The 16,379-nt window shown below is 37.0% G+C and overlaps 1 protein-coding gene and 1 long non-coding RNA gene across 2 annotated transcripts in view; one reads left to right on the plus strand and one right to left on the minus strand.

Annotated features, from left to right (window-relative positions):
- LOC309655062 overlaps positions 1–13,137 on the minus strand; it is a 42,958-nt gene extending 29,821 nt beyond the window's left edge. The window contains exon 1 of the long non-coding RNA XR_014260594.1: positions 12,976–13,137. This is a non-coding gene — a long non-coding RNA (uncharacterized lncRNA). The remainder of the gene's footprint in view (positions 1–12,975) is intronic.
- The window catches only part of MALRD1 (MAM and LDL receptor class A domain containing 1), a 621,227-nt gene that overhangs the window by 132,905 nt on the left and 471,943 nt on the right, over positions 1–16,379 (plus strand). The window lies entirely within an intron of this gene.

Below are 16,379 nucleotides of genomic sequence, written 5' to 3' on the forward strand. Positions count from 1 at the left end.
AAACTTTCAGCTTTTCATCATTGATTGTGATGTTGGTTGTGGGCTTGTCATATATGGCCTTTATTATGTTGAGATACATTCCCTTAATACCCACTTTGTTGAGAGTTTTTGTCATAAATGGATGTTGAATTTTGTCAAGTGCTTTTTCTGCATCTATTGATATGATGATCATATGATTTTTATCCTTCATTTTGTTAATATGATGTATCACATTCACTGATGTTGAATTATCCTTGCATCCCTGAAATGAACCACTCTTGATGATAGTGTATGATTCTTTTAAGGTGCTCTTGAATTTGGTTTGCTAATATTTTATTGAGGTGTTTGATGAACATCTCTGTTCATCAGGAATATTAGCCTGTAATTATTCATCTTGTGGTATCCTCTTCTGGTTTTGGTATCAGGGTAATGTTGGCCTTGAAAATGTGTTTGGAAGTGTTCTTCCATTTTTTGAAGAGTTTAAGGATTGGTATTATTTCTCCTTTAAATGTTTGGTAGAAAAAAATTTTTTGGTAGAATTCATCAGTGAGGTCTTCTGGTCCTGGACTTTTGTTTGTTGGGAGGTTTTTGATTATTGATTCAGTCTCCTTACTCATAGTTGTCTATTTAGATTTTCTATTTCTTCATAATTCAGTCTTGTCAGGTTGTGTGTTTCTAGGAATTTATCTATTCTAGGTTTTCCAATTTATTGGTGTATAATTGTTCTAGTAGTCTCTTATAAGTTTTTGTATTTCTGTGTTATCAGTTGTAATGCCCCTCTTTTATTTCTGATTTTATTTATTTGAGCCCTCTCTTTTTCTTTGTTAGTCTAACTAACAATTTGTCAATTTTGTTTATCTTTTCAAAGAAATAGCTCTTAGTTTCATCAATCTTTTCTATTGCCTTTTAATCTCTATACCATTTATTTCAACTCTGATCTTTGTTATTTCCTTCCTTTCACTAGCTTTGGGCTATGTTCTTTTTCTAGTTCCTTGAGTTGTAAAGTTAGGTCATTTGAGGTTTTTCTTGTTTCTTGAGATAGGCATTTATCCCTATGAATTTCCCTCTTAGAACTTTTGTCTCATCCCAGAAGTTTGGTATGTTGTAGTTCCATATGTATTTGTCTTAAGGAATTTTTTGATTTCTCTTTTGATGTATTCTTTGACCATTGGTTGTTTAGTAGCATGTTTTTAACCTCCACATAGTTGTGGTTTTTTCCAGTTTTTTCTTGTAATTGATTTCTAGTTTCATACCATTGTGGTTAGAAAAGATGCTTAATATGATTTCACCCTTCTTACATTTATTAAGACTTGTCTTGTGGCCTAACATATAATCTGTCCTGGAGAATGTTCCATGTGTACTTGAGAAGAGTGTGTATTCTGTTGCTTTTGGATGGAATGTTTCGTATATATCTATATATCTGTTAAGTCCATCTGGTCCAACATGTCCAAATATTTCCTTTTTGATTTTCTGTCTGGATTATCTATCCATTGATAAAAATGGGGGTACTAAAATCCTCTACAATTATTGTATTGCTGTCTATTTCTCCTTTTAGGTCTGTTAATATATTTTTATATATGTAGGAGAAACTATATTGGATGCATAAATATTTACAAACGTTATAGCCACTTGTTGGTTTGACCCTTTTATCATTATGTCATGCCCTTCTTTGTCTCTTATTACAATCTTTGTTTTAAGGTCTGTTCTGTCTGATATCACTTATCTCCAAAGCTTAACTCTTTCAGTTTGTATATCTGAAGTGAGTCTCTTGTGGGTAACATTATAGATGGGTCTTATTTTTTATCCATTCAGCTACTCTGTGCCTTTTGATTGGAGAATTTAGTCTATTTACATGTAAAGTAATTATTGATAGGTAGGTATTTTTTGCCGTCAGGTTAATCATTTTCTGGCCATTTTGTAACTCCTCCATTCCTTTTATTTTCTCTTGCTCTTTTCCTTTTTGATTTGATGATTTTCTATAGTGGTATGCTTAGTTCCTTTTTCTTTATCTTTTGTGTATCTACTATAGGTTTCTGCTTTGTGGTTGCCATGAGATTTACATGTAACAACTTACATTTATTAAGTCTATTTTAAGATGATAACTTAAATTTGAATGCATTCTAAAGCTCTATATTTTCACTCTTCTCAACCCCCATGTTTGTTGTTTTTGATGTCACATTTTACATCTTTTTATCTTATGTGTCTCTTAACTAATTATTGTTGTTACAGGTTTATTTTTACTACTTTTTTCTTGCAACTTTTATACTATCTTTAATAGTGATTAAACCATCACCTTTACAAGAGTAGGCTATACCAATTTTACTGTGTGTTTATCTTTGCCAGTGAGATTTATACTTTCATTTGTTTTCCTGTTACTAATTAGCATCCTTTCTTTTCAGCTTAAAGAAGTCCCTTTAACATTTCTTGTAATGACAGTTTAGTGGTGATGAACTTCTTTAGCTCTTGGTAGAAAACTGTTTATCTCTTTTTCAATTCTGAAGGATAACTTTGCCAAGTAGAGTATTAATTGGAAGTTTCTTTCAGCCCTTTGAATATATTGTGTCACTCCCTTCTGGCTTGCAAAATTTCTGCTGAAATATATGCTTATTTCCTTATGGGGGTTCCCTTGTATTTAACAAGTTAGTTTTCTCTTGCTCCTTTAAAATTCTCTCCATGTCTTTAACTTTTGACATTTAAATTTATAATGGTCTTGGTGTGGGTCTCTGGGTTCATCTTCTTTGGAACTCTCTGGGATTCCTGAATCTGGACGTTTCCTTCGCAATTTAGGGTAGTTTTCAACTTATTCTTCAGGTGAGTTTTCTGCCCCCTTTTCTCGCTCTTCTCCTTCTGGGACCTCTATCAGGCACATGTCGGCCTGCTTGATGTTGTCCCATAAGTCCTTTAAACTAACTTCACTTTTTAAAAATTCTTTTTTCTGCTTTGATTGGGAGAGTTCCACCCATTGTCTTTGATTTCACTGATCCTTTCTATTGCTCTTGAACCCTGCTTGTGTATTTTCAGTTTAATTATTGCATTCTTCAACTATGTGACTTCTGTTTGGTACTTTCTTATATTTTCTGTCTCTTTGTGGAAGTTCTCACTGTGTTTATCCATTTTCCTCCTGAGTTTGGTGAACATCTTTATGACCGTTACATGGAACTCTTTAAGAGATGAGTCGCTTAACTCCATTTCATTAAGGACTTTTTCTGAGGTTTTATCTTGTTCTTTCTCTCAGAACATATTCATCCATTTCTTCACTTTTCTTGTCTCTCTATGTTGGCTTCTGTGCATTGGATAAAACAGCTACCTCTCCCAGTCTTGAAGAAGTAGCCTCGTGTAGAACTTTATGGTTCAACCCTAACCTAGCTCTTGGGTTATCTCTAAAACATTTGTGATTGTCCAAGTAGCCTATTTTATTTTTAGTGGCTCCCAGTAGTTGAGGGTGTGCTAAGTCCTGTCAATGTCCCAAAGCAGAGGCTCTCAGTCAGCACCTAGATTCAGGCTGATTGGAAGCCGGACTCTCAGGCAGCCAGACCTCCAGGCAGCAACTTGTAAAGTATGCAAATATATACATTCCTGTGAGATTGCAAGCCTAAGTCCTCCTGGCCCCCATAGCCAGACCATCTAGAGGTGTCCTCTCTGAGGCAGTTGAAAAAATCAGGATGCCAGATGAGTTTCTTGTAGGGAGACACCATGTGACCTGGAGCAAGGCAGAAGGAGATTGCAAAGATGGCGTCCACTGACCTCCATCCCTGGAATGCACGTTGGTAGGCCCCTAGAAGTGTGCCAAACCAGAAGCCCGCCCCTCGGACCAAAGGTCTGGGACAAGCAAATAGGCCTCTTTCACAGAAATATTGGGGGTGTATTTTGGTTTGCTGTCTGCACAGGGCCCTGGGGGTGGTAGCCTGCCAAGCTCTGTCTCTCCATTGTTTACGGTCTAACAGGACCTGGCAATGTAAACCCTACTGGCCACCAGAGCTGGGCAATCAAGGGCTGTCCTCTGGGCGGCAGCCATGAAAACCAGGACACCAGACACTGTGCAGTTCCTCTCTGGGAGATACTGGCATTCTGGAATCAGGCAGAGGGAGGGCATGAGGATATTGCCCACCCTCTGAGGTCTCTGGAGGGGATTAGAGTGGACCCCTACATGTTTGTGTGATTAGAAGCCTGCCCTTCAGGCCACAGCTATGAAGATAAGCTAATATGTTTTTTTCATAGAAAGACTGGGTATCTCTGTCTGTTGTCTCCTGGGGGTGGTAGCTAATTAAGAACTTTTTCTCTGTTGGTTACAGTCTTGTGGGTCCCCCTAGCATAAGCCCTGCTGGTGACATAAGCCAGTGACAGGTGACTTAGAGGTGTTCCCTGGGCATCAGGCACAAGAACTGGGGAGGGTGCAAGCCATTTCCAAGAGGTACAGCAAGTTGGGTGGAGACAGAGAGCTAGTGCAAAGATGGCGTCTGCCAGCCTCCATTCCTGGGGAGTTCCCCGGCAGGCCCTGGATGTGTGTTAAAGTAGACGTCTGCCCTTTAGGCTGACACTTTTTAGATAAGCATATAAGCCTCTTTCACATAAAGGTAGGCACCTCTCGATCAGCTGCTTCTGCACTGGTCCCTGGGGTGAGTCTGAGACTGTGAGCCCTTTAGGAGCCATTTCTCAGTTCACTATAATCTGTGTGTCTCCTGGATGTGAGCCCCATTGGTTTTCAAAGTTGGATGTTTGGGGGACTTTTTTCTCAGGTGCAGGTCTTAAAAGTTGGGGCACCTGATGTTGGGGTTCCAGTCTTTCACTCCCTGGGGAGAAGCTCTGGGTTTTGAGTTTCCTCCTGATTGTGAATCGCTGTGCTGGGTGTCAGGTTTAGGGCAAGACTGTGTCTCAGCCTCTCCTACCCGCTTTGTAGTGGATTTTTTCTCATTTGCACAATGTGTAAGAGTCACTCACCTAGGCTTTAGTTTTGTTTTCTTTCTTTTTTCAAGAGAAAATTGCTCCATATGTAGCTGTAGATTCATTGTGTCTGTGGAAGGACGTATGTTCAGGATCTTCCTATGTCACCATCTTGTATTAGAACCCAAGTAGGAATTTCTTAAAATATTTTCTGTTTTTCTTACTATATCAGAAGAGTTATCTATTGACATATCTGCCTGGGATTTACAGTTGTAAGCCTGTCCCTGATATACATTAAGACTGTTACCAAGTGTACATGGTTTAAGAACTTTATCTATATAAACTCTTTTAATCATCAAAACAAATTGCAGAATTCAACCCTAATATTATCCTCATTTTACAGACTTTCATTATCATTTAGTGTTCATTCAGGAGACAGAAACCACCCTAGTAATTGGAACAGAGAAAATGTGATATGAAGAATTATTACCTTTTGAGACATGGTTAACTGCAAAAAGAACTAAAAGAACAGTAGAGAAGAAAGGAATTAACAAATGTAGGGAGCAGCTACTACCTCTAGGATTGGGACAGAGAATTAAGGAAAGGATACATTTGGAGGAGGGGTGGCCTCCACATCGCAACACTGAGAATTAAACTTTACTGGAGAGGGTGTGACTGGAACCCTCTGGAAGGTGGAGAAATTTGCTGGGATGATGTGGGCCAGATTTGGTTAACAATTTAGTGTCCAAGGAAGAAATTATCCGCCAGGATGCCTGCAGAACTCACTGAAGGGTGACCGTAACTGGGTTGCTTTATATTGCTGGCAGTCATGGCCCAAGAGCAACAACAAAACATACACTGGGACCAAAAAGAGAAGCTCCTTCCTCTGCTGTGCTCTGTGGCATCCTGTGCTCTTTACTAACGAAGCCAAGCATTGTGTGAGCTATTCAGAAGAGAAATGTTTGCACCGTCCAGCTCCAGATCTCAAAGCAGGGCAGAGAGGGTAGACTTGGAGCTGAGACACAGTACATTTAGAGCTGGCACACGTGCCTAATGTTGTGTAGTTCATAATTGGTGGAAGCCCATCTTACATCTGGTTAATCTGCCCCCAGAACACGTTCTTAACCACACATTATGCAACCTTTCTGTCCTTTCAAGGTCATCATTAAATTGAAAATGATACTTGCCCGAAATGAAAAGTTGCTTCCTTGATCAGTTTGAGCAATAGGGAATTTGAAGCCAGTGAAAGATTTCACTTTTGGAGGAGAAATCAGGCTCTTAGGCCCCTAGAATGTCAAATGGTAATTTAGTAATTCTGTCTAGAAGTTTGAAAGGATTAATGTCCTTTAAAAAAAAAAAAAACCTTAAACTTTTCCCTTTAGTAATTATTTTGTTTATCACATTACATTTCATAAACCTGAAATGTACTAAATTGCCTTCATTTCCTATAGTGTGTTTCAGGGACTTAAAATACTGTTTTATAGACACAAAAAGAAGATGGAGATCACTGTTTGGCAACGGACCCATGATCGTGGTGAAGTGAGTTAAAAAAAAAATAGCAAATGAACTCCAGATCTCTAGAATCTTATGCTGGGAATCTGTTTATTCATAGAAATGCTAATTCTTCATCCCATTTTTATGAATTCATACATTAAAGATTCCAGCAGTGAGTTGAGATGAGGTAAAGGCACAGTAAAGAATTCAGAGGAGTAAAAGCAGGAGTCTTTTGTCTTCTTTACAGCAAAAAAGGAGAGAAGTAAGCACAGTGATTTTAGGCTGAGAGTCTAGCATGAACTAACCCACTTGTCAATTTCCCCATAGAAAACTTAATTGCTTGGAAGAAACACAGGTTTTCTGTAAGGAGAAAAAGACAATACCAGTCTCAGGATTCTACTCATAAACATAAATCCTCCTTAAAAGGAACCTTGCTACTCTAGAGTTTCAAATATTAGTATTTTAATGCAATTTATTCTAATTTTCTCATTTTCACAACTATCTCTAACCCAATTTGAGTTCTCTTTCGTTACAATAAGACTGATTATGGCTTACCTCAAAAGAGTTGTTAAACTTACTATGATTTAGGTTTTCTGTGCCTCTGAAATATCTTCAGACTAAAATACCAAATGTAAGTTTTAACCAATTTTGGTAAAAGAAATAGTTTATCATATAGATGAGAAAGGCAAAAAAATTTCAAACAACTCTGTGTGTTGTAAAGGTATTTTAATATTCCCAAACATCATTTTCTGAGCACTGTAATTTATTTCGGTCGAAAAATTGGTTAGTCTGAAATGCATATGCTTTTTTCCTAAAAATAGATCTACACAATTTCTCATTTTCTACTTTTCTCTCTGCTCACAGGAAAAACCACATACATCAATACTTAGTATTTGAATTCAATAAAGTCTAAGCAAAGGCAGGTTGAGCAGTATAGGAAGAAGGAGTGATTTATTATTTTTCTCATTTGCTTTTTCAAACTTAAATACTGGTTGTATATTTTTCCAAAACTACTGTGTCTGCTCAATATACAAATGTATGTATTAAACACTGGCATTTCCACAGCTGACAGTAAGGTAGAGGCTAAGTGATTTTATGTGCTGATGCTTTGGAGGCCATCTCCATGTATTTTTTTACTAATTCATTACCTTCCAATAGTAATTGTTATATTCTGCATTGAGTCTTACAAATTTCTTTCATCACATAAGTGCATCGGGAGAAAGCTTGAATTTTTTATAGCTATGTTTCTTCTGCTCTGTATTTGTTGAGAATGTGTGTATGTTTGTGTCTGTGTGTGCGTCTGAGAGAGAGAGATCTAATTAGGGCTCTGTTTTTACTGCCTATTTTCTAAAAAAAAATGTTTTTGAGAATGTATTTTTTGGTGAGATTGAACATATTTAAACTTAATTATACAATTAAAGGCTTCCTGAAATGCAGCTCTCTGTATAACCATAAATTGCTGTTTATTTTAATAAAAGATGGGAAAATAAGCTGCTATTTTCTGTTTTCTATCTTATGCTGTTTTCCACAGGCCTAACTTCCAGGGAAAAAAAGTGTCTCAAAATAAACCTAAATTTGCTAATTATTTAGCATCTTGCTTTTCTATTAAATGCACATCAGTGTGCCCATTCTTGTAGAAAGAAGGCTATATTGCTAGTTTTTCTTAGTGAACTGGATTCTCTTTCTCTTCTTCATATTGTCCTCAACAATTTAGATACTGTTTGCCAGTCAAAAAAAAAAAAAAAAAAAAAATCTCCCTAGACGGGGGTAATTGTAAGACTGGAATGGGAAGTTTGTTCTGGGGAAGGCTCATCATTTCTGTGACATAAAACTGAGAAGTGGAGAAAAAATCCATTCATTCTCATTTGTGGAGCCATTGATCACTGAGGGGAAAAAAAAATAGAAATGATTTTTGTAGACAAGTAAAATCTGGTAAATAACCCATGATATTTTGATCAATCTTTGCTGTAGATAATTATGTTGTTTGAGAAATCAGGACGGTAGAGGGAAAATAATAAAGTAGTCAATAAAGTAGATAATAAATTCTCTCAGTTGAAAACTCTATTGAGAATAAAAATCTATGTATATAATAAGAAAGTCTTTTTCTATGATCATCAGTATCTGTGGAAAGGTTTTGTGTGTGTCATTACTTTGAGCTCATTTGGATTTTATTTTTCAGCAAGATCATTGTTCTTCTTCATTTTGAAAATTATAAATTAGAAGTATAAGTGGCATTTCTGTTTTGCTTGTATACCCAAACTACTTCAGTCCTTCTCTTTTCTTTCACACCTGCTACTCTTGTCCCTTTTGTTTCTGTTTTCAGGTTAGTGATGTTTGTGATGACAAGTATGAGACTTAATGATCCTCTCCTGTTCAACACCAGGTTTTCTTAGCAATCCTGTCTCCTTGCCTTGTAGAACTTTACCACTGTGGGTAGTGAGATTTACGTTTCCTTCCAGGGTTTATATAAACCCCTATCTTTGGGGTTAGATTTTAAAACAGACTGAAAGATTGTATGATAATGATATTCAATATAAATACTGTCACACACTTATAAAGCACTTATTTTGTACCTGGCATTGTTGGAAATGCATTTATATGTATTAGCTAATTTATAGATAAGAAAAGCAGGGCACAAAGAGAATGAATGTCACGGCTCTTCCTGCGGTCACGGTCACACAGTTAGTTCAATAGAGATAGAGGTGGGAGTGGAAAATGGACCTCAGGTTGGTTTTCATTTTGCCTACTGAGTCTTCCAGGGCAATTCAATTTGTAAAGTTCTCAAAGAATGTAAACCTCTTCACCCCCATGGGCATTTACAAGAAAGGCTTTAAAATAGACTAGTATTTCCATTGACTTTGTATTTTAAGAGTGTTTGAGCATTTCTAACACTTTGTTAGTTTTGTATGGTAGACGCAGAAAGGAGGTTTTACTTTAGGGAAAAACAATCTAGTGAGAGAATCTAAACATGTGTGCATAAAAGAAGCTGTGATAATCTATTGCCAGTCAAATCTAGTTAATAATAATAATGATAATAATAAACAACTACTTAACACCTGCTGAAAGAAATGTGTGCAGAGGATGAAAAGATGTTAGTATATTTGCTCTGCTGTGAGTAGTTTAAATTTAGATGAAAATAGGCATAAAAATGTAACTACTAGAAAAAGCTGGTTTTGCTCCATAGACAGTAAGGATGGGCTAGGATAGGCATGGATGAGATTCTGAAAAGAGGAGCTTGAGGGGAAGGTTTAATGAAAAGTTTGGGAATAAACATATTTCTTTTTTTTGCTTGTTTTTGAATTTTATTTTTTTTTATACAGCAGATTCTTATTAGTTATCTATATTATACATATTAGTGTATATATGTCAATCCCAACTTCAGTTGGACATTCCATAAGGCACAGGGGAAGTTGGCTAGAAGCACAGTTTGCAATGGCAGAATCAAATTGTTGCTAAAAGTAAAGTGAGGCAAGTTAGCTAGAAAAGTTTTTACCTGGGGCATTAGTGTTGTATCACTGGGGTAGACGAGTGGGTGCTTTGGGAGAGTGTCTGGAGAGATAAGATAATAATAGGAAGCAGGTGTTGTATAACACTTGCTGTCCTTGGGGTTAGTTCATTCATTCAATAAATATTTATCAAGCTCTATACTGACTCTACAGCTGTTTACAGAGTGAGCAAGACATAATGTAGTTCCTGCCTTCCTAGAGATTACAATCTAGTGGGGAGAACTACATTACACTAATATAGCTATAATTCCAATTCTAATGAGAAGTATGTAAAAGTTATAGAGTGGCCTATGAAAGTTATAGATTGACTCTTTGGCCCTAGTGTGAAGATATCAGGGTTTTTTTAGTACATTAACCTTTTTTTTAAATAAAGATAATCTTTAGAGCAATTTTAGGTTAACAGCAAAATTGAGGGGAAGGTACAGAGATTCTCTATATAACCCCTGCCCCCGACACATGCATAGCTCCTACTATTAACAGCATCACCCACCGGAGTGGGATATTTCTTACAGTTGGTGAACCTACATTGATGCATCATAATCACCCAAAGTCCATAGTGTACCTCATGGTTCACTCTTTGTGTTGTGTATTCTATGTGTTTGGATAAATGTATAAACACATGTATCCATCATTGCGGTATCATACAGAGTATTTTCACTGCCCTAAAAATCCTCTGTGCTCTGCCTCTTCATCCCTTACCTGCTCCCAACTGCTGGCATCCAGTCATCTTTTTACTGTCCCCATAGTATTTATTGCCTTTTCTATAATGTCATGTAGTTGGAATCATACACTGTATAGACATTTCAGATTGGCTTCTATCATGTAGTAATATGCATTTAAGGTTTCTCCATGCCTTTTTTTTTAATTAATTAATTTTTATTGGAGTATAGTTGCTTTACAATGTTGTGTTAGTTTCTCCATGTCTTTTCATGGCTTTTAGGTGCATTACTTTTTAGTGCTGAATAATATTCCATTGTCCAGTACTCCATATGAGAAAAGCTGCTGTAAACATCTATATGCAGGTTTTTGTGTGGACATAAGTTTTCAATTCCTTTTGGGTAAATACCAAGGGACATGATTGCTGGATTATATGTAAGATCATGTTTAGTTTTGTAAGAAACTGCCACACTGTCTTCCAAAATGGCTATACCATTTCACATTCCCAGCAGCAATGAATGAGAGTTCTTGTTGCTCCACATCCTCATCAGCATTTGGTTGTCAGTGTTCCAGATTTTGATCATTCTAATAGGTTGCAGTGGTATATCGTTGTTGTTTTAATTTGCATTTCCTTGGTGATGTACAGATGTGAAGCATATTTTCATATGCTTATTTGCCATCTGTATATCTTCTTTGGTGAGGTGTCTTCAAGTCTTTGGATTGTTTTTTAATCAGGTAGTTTATTTTCTTATTGTTGAGTATTAAGATTTTATTGTTTATTTGGGGTAAGAGTCCTTTACCAGATGTGTCTTTTATAAATATTTTCTCCCAGTCTGTGGTTTGTCTTCTCATTCTTTTCTTGACATTGTCTTTTTTATTTTTAATTGAAGTATAGTTGACTTACAGTATTATATTAGTTTCAGGTGTACAACATAGTGATTCTATATTTTTATAGATTATGCACCAAAGTTATATATTCCCTAGGCTATACATTACATCCCTGTGACTTATAAGTCAGACAGAGAAAGGCAAATACTGTATGTTGACATTGTCTTTTGCAGAGTAGAAAATTTTAATTTTAATGAAGTCCTACTTATTATTTCTTTCATGGATTATGCTTTGGTGTTGTATCTTAAAAAGTCATCACCATACCCAAGGTCATTTAGGTTTTCTCCTATGTTATCTTCTAGGAGTTTTATAGTTTCACATTTTATATTTAGGACTGTGATCCATTTTAAGTTAATTTCTGTGAAGGGTGTAAGGTCTGTGTCTAGATTTATTATTTTTGCATATGGATATCGAGTTGTTCCAGCATCATTTGTTGAAAAGACTGTTTTTCTTCATTGTATTATCTTCTCCTTTGTCAAGCTCAATCAACTATATTTACGTGGGTTGCATTAACTTTTAAAGGGAAGTGATAGAAAGAATTTGAATAGCTAGGTGAAAGTAAATAGTAGATTCCAAACAGAAAAACTAGACTGTGACAAGGCATTAAAATGTGTGAGGAGGAAAGTATTTTTGATTTATTAAAGAAACTGAAGTAATAAAGGTAGCTTGAGCATAAGGGCAGGAGAAGCACGGAGATTCTTGGGAATTAGCTTAATGTTAAAGATTTTGGACATTATACTAAATAATAGGGAAAAAATGTAAGGATTTTTAAGCAGTTGCAAGATCAAGTTTGAATTTTTAAGGCCTTTAAATTTTTATACTCTGGTGGTAGTGTGTAGCATGAATTGAAGGGGAGAGTATGGAAGTAATGGTTTCAGTTGGAAGAATTTAAGAGTAAATATGAGAAACTATCATAGACTGAACTGATATGTAGAGATATGTCATAATAAAAATTTATGAGGTAGAATAAAGAAACACTTGATTGAATTTTGGAAGAAAGGGAAAAGGGGTATTTTAAGTAATACCAGTTTTTATCTGGAGTCACAGAATATAGAGTGAGAGGGGGAAGTAGGGTTGAGGGAGGAGATCATTATTGTCCATAGTTTGGACAGTTCTGGCACTAACAAGAGGGGAGTGAGTTGGAGAAATAATTATTGGATTCTTTTTATTGACATAATAAGGTAATTGAAGCTTTGATATTGGATGGAGTTTACCAGAGAGAGAGAGTGGACTAAGAGCCAATATTTTTAACTAAAACTCTGGAAATGGTGACACCACTTGCAGTTTTCCATTCCAGATGAAGTATGATATTTAATTGCTTCTCCTTCGAGAGGCAATTAAATACAAATATAAATAAGAAAAATAAAAGGTCAAGTAGAACTTAAAGAGAAACACACAATTAGGGAACTATGCCAAAGGGAAACCTAGTGAAAAAAAATTAGGAGTGGAGGGCTGATAAGTCGGCTAGTATTGGGGTACCAAATAAGTAGTCTAACTCTGTAATAGAATCAAGAATTGGGGGGAAAATAAGAAATGAGAAAAAATTAAGTTTTGGAAAAAGGAAGGTCACTAATGCTTTTTTTTTTTTTTTAACATCTTTATTGAAGTATAATTGCCTTACAATGGTGTGTTAGCTTCTGCTTTATAACAAAGTGAATCAGTTATACACATACAGTATGTTCCCATATCTCTTCCCTCTTGCATCTCCCTCCCTCCCACCCTCCCCATCCCACCCCTCTAGGTGGTCACAAAGCACCAAGCTGATCTCCCTGTGCTATGTGGCTGCTTCCCACTAGCTATTTTACATTTGGTAGTGTATATATGTCCATGACACTCTCTTACCCTGTCACATCCCACCCCTCCCCCTCCCCATATCCTCAAGTCCATTCTCTAGTAGGTCTGTGTCTTTATTCCCATCTTGCCACTAGGTTCTTCAAGGCTGTTTTTTTTTTTTTTTTTTTTTCCTTAGATTCCGTATATATGTGTTAGCATACTGTATTTGTTTTTCTCTTTCTGACTTACTTCACTCTGTATGACTGACTCTAACTCCATCCACCTCATTACACATACCTCCATTTCATTTCTTTTTATGGCTGAGTAATATTCCATTGTATATATGTGCCACATCTTCTTTATCCATTCATCTGTCGATGGACATTTAGGTTGCTTCCATGTCCTGGCTATTGTAAATAGAGCTGCAATGAACATTTTGGTACATGACTCTTTTTGAACTATGGTTTTCTCAGGGTATATGCCCAGTAGTGGGATTGCTGGGTCGTATGGTAGTTCTATTTGTAGTTTTTTAAGGAACCTCCATACTGTTCTCCATAGTGGCTGGATCAGTTTAACTAATGCTTTTAACAAGTGCGTTTTGAGTGCCTGCTATATTCCAGGCATATGGATCCCACGGTAAGTAAAACTGACAGACGTCCCTCTCCTCTTGGAGCTTGCTTCCTAGTAAGGGAGACACTGACACTATGATAAATGAGTAAAGTGCATAGTGTTTTGGAAGGGGATATATGTTATAAAAAAAAATAAAGCAGTGTGAAGGCAATAAAGTAATGATAGAGGGAGGGACCTGGCAATTTAAATAGGGTTTTCATAGTAGCTCTCAAGGACAAGGTGATTTAAAGCAGACTTAAGAAGGTAAGGGAAATAAGCGTGGAGAATATCTCAGGGAAAAGTTTTTCAGGCAGAAAGAAAGAACTAAGGGATTGAGATAGGAGGGAACCTGGTGAGTCTGAGCAATAGCAAATGATCTATGTGGCTGGAGGAGAGTGATTATAAGAAAAAAGTAATAGGACATGAGGTCAAAGAGATAAGCAAACCATCTAGAGCTGTGGTTCTCAACCTTGGCGACATTGGAGAAGTACCTGGAGAGCTTCTAAAGCTGTAATTGCCATGGCCAATTACATTGCAAGCACTGTAGGTGGAACCCAGGCATTGATAATTTTAAAGCTCCCCATGTGATTTTTAATATACAATCAAGTTTGAGTGCCATTCAGCTAAGACCTTACAGGTCAGTGTAAGGACACTGGCTTTAAATGAGTGAGAGGGAACCATTGTGGCACTTTGAAGAGAGGACTTACGGGATCTGACTTAACAGAATCACTATGCTTTCTATATTGAGAACAGACAGGAAGGTATTAATGCCCGTCAATCAAAGAACACCAGTAAAACGCCTAACAAAGTTGTGTTTATTGATACTTGCTGAACAAGGAAAATGGCTTACCACGGAGACCTGTGGGGCATCTCAGCAGGAGTGTTAGGAGGAACTTGTTATTGGGTTTAGGCTTGTGTTGTGTAATTTGCGGGAGGGTTCAAGGGAGCAGGAATTCCCTCTGGATTGGGTGTTTTCAAGAAACAGGATAATTCTGTGATTGTATACCTAAATACATTTTATTTGGGAGGTGAGAGAAATAGAACAAACATGGTAATTGGTGAGGATGCAGCAGTCACTCATGTCAGCCAGGTGAGTGGGATATTTGAGCAATTTTTGAATTTGCACAGTACTCTTCCTGTACTCAGACATGTTACAGAGTGGTCCTCCTTTTATCTTCTTTTTTCTCAATCTACAGAATGTCTTTGGTTCATGGTATGTGAAAATCTTTTTGTTCAGCAGAAGAGCAATGTAGCCCTTCTGTCATTTCCAGATTCTAGCAACACCAAGGTCTAGCTGAAAGTGCCAGGCAAACTGCCGTCTGATGGCCATCAGGAGCAAGGTTGGAAGCAGGGAGACCAGTTAGAATATTCCAAAAACTGAGGGAAGAAATCATGGTAAATTGAATCAGGGTGAAGCAGTGGAGGCAGTAGGCAGATTCTGGATGTATTTTGAAAGTAGGTAGAAGTAAAAGGATTTGTTAATTGTACATGGGGGAAGGAAGAAAGAGTGGAGTTGAAGAGGACTCCAAGGTCTTTGCCTATAGAAACTGGAAGAGTGGTGTTGCCATTTCTGACCCAGGAAATCTAGAACATGTTTGAGATGCCAATTAGATATCCAGGTGAAGCTGTCTAATAGCGAGTTAGGTATATGAGTCTGGAGTTCAAAGGAGAGGTTCAGGATAGATTACAGCTGGTAAGACATCGACATATAGATGGCATTTAAAGCCTGAGCTAGAAGAGTTTCTTAAACTAGTGAAGATGAAAGAGCTAAAGATCTAGAAGTCAGAGTAAAAGGAAAAACCAGCCGAGAAGATAGAGAAGGAGCAACCAGAGAAGAAGGAGGAAAACTTGGAGTATTTACTGTCTTGGAAGCCAAGTATACAATGTTTTAAGAAGGTGGAAAACATGGTTAACTGTCAAATATTGCTGATAGAAAATGAGAACTGAGAATTGACTTTGGATATAACAGTATGAGGTAATTGTGGACCTTGATAAGATGGGTAAAAAACCTGATTGGGGGAGCTCAGTAGAAAATTGGAGGAAAGAATAACTTTTGACAACCTCATTCTAAGACTTTTTAAAGGAAGATTGAGAAATGAGGTGGTAGCTGTTATATGAAATGGGGTCAAGAGAGCTTAACGACAAGTTTATAAAGGCTTATGGAGAAAATACAGTAGAAGAGGGACAATGTGTGATGCAGAAGGCGGGGGTGTGTTTCTGGAGAGATGCTATTGAATAAACAAGAGAGGATGGAATCGAGTGCACAAGTGGAGAACGGCCTTGGCCAAGAGCCTGGACACTTCATCTAGGGTAACAGAAAGAAGCTGGAATCTATGGAGACAGATGCTAGAAGGTGGTGATAATTGTGGAAATTTTATTTCAGAAACTGTAGGAATAATGATGAATAGATGCCACTGAGTAGTAGCAAAGCTCTGATAATGAAAAAGGAAACATTTTTGTTGTCACTGGGTTTATGAGTCCTAATTTGGATCTTCTATCTCTAGAGTCCTTAAGGGAAGAGGAGTCAATCGGCTATTGTAAATATTTCAAAAAGACAAGGGAAAACCGTACAGTTACCCGTATTAAATTTTT

Source organism: Balaenoptera physalus (genome assembly GCF_965194825.1).
Source record: "Balaenoptera physalus genome assembly, chromosome: 2".
NCBI classification, from domain to species: Eukaryota; Metazoa; Chordata; class Mammalia; order Artiodactyla; family Balaenopteridae; genus Balaenoptera; species Balaenoptera physalus.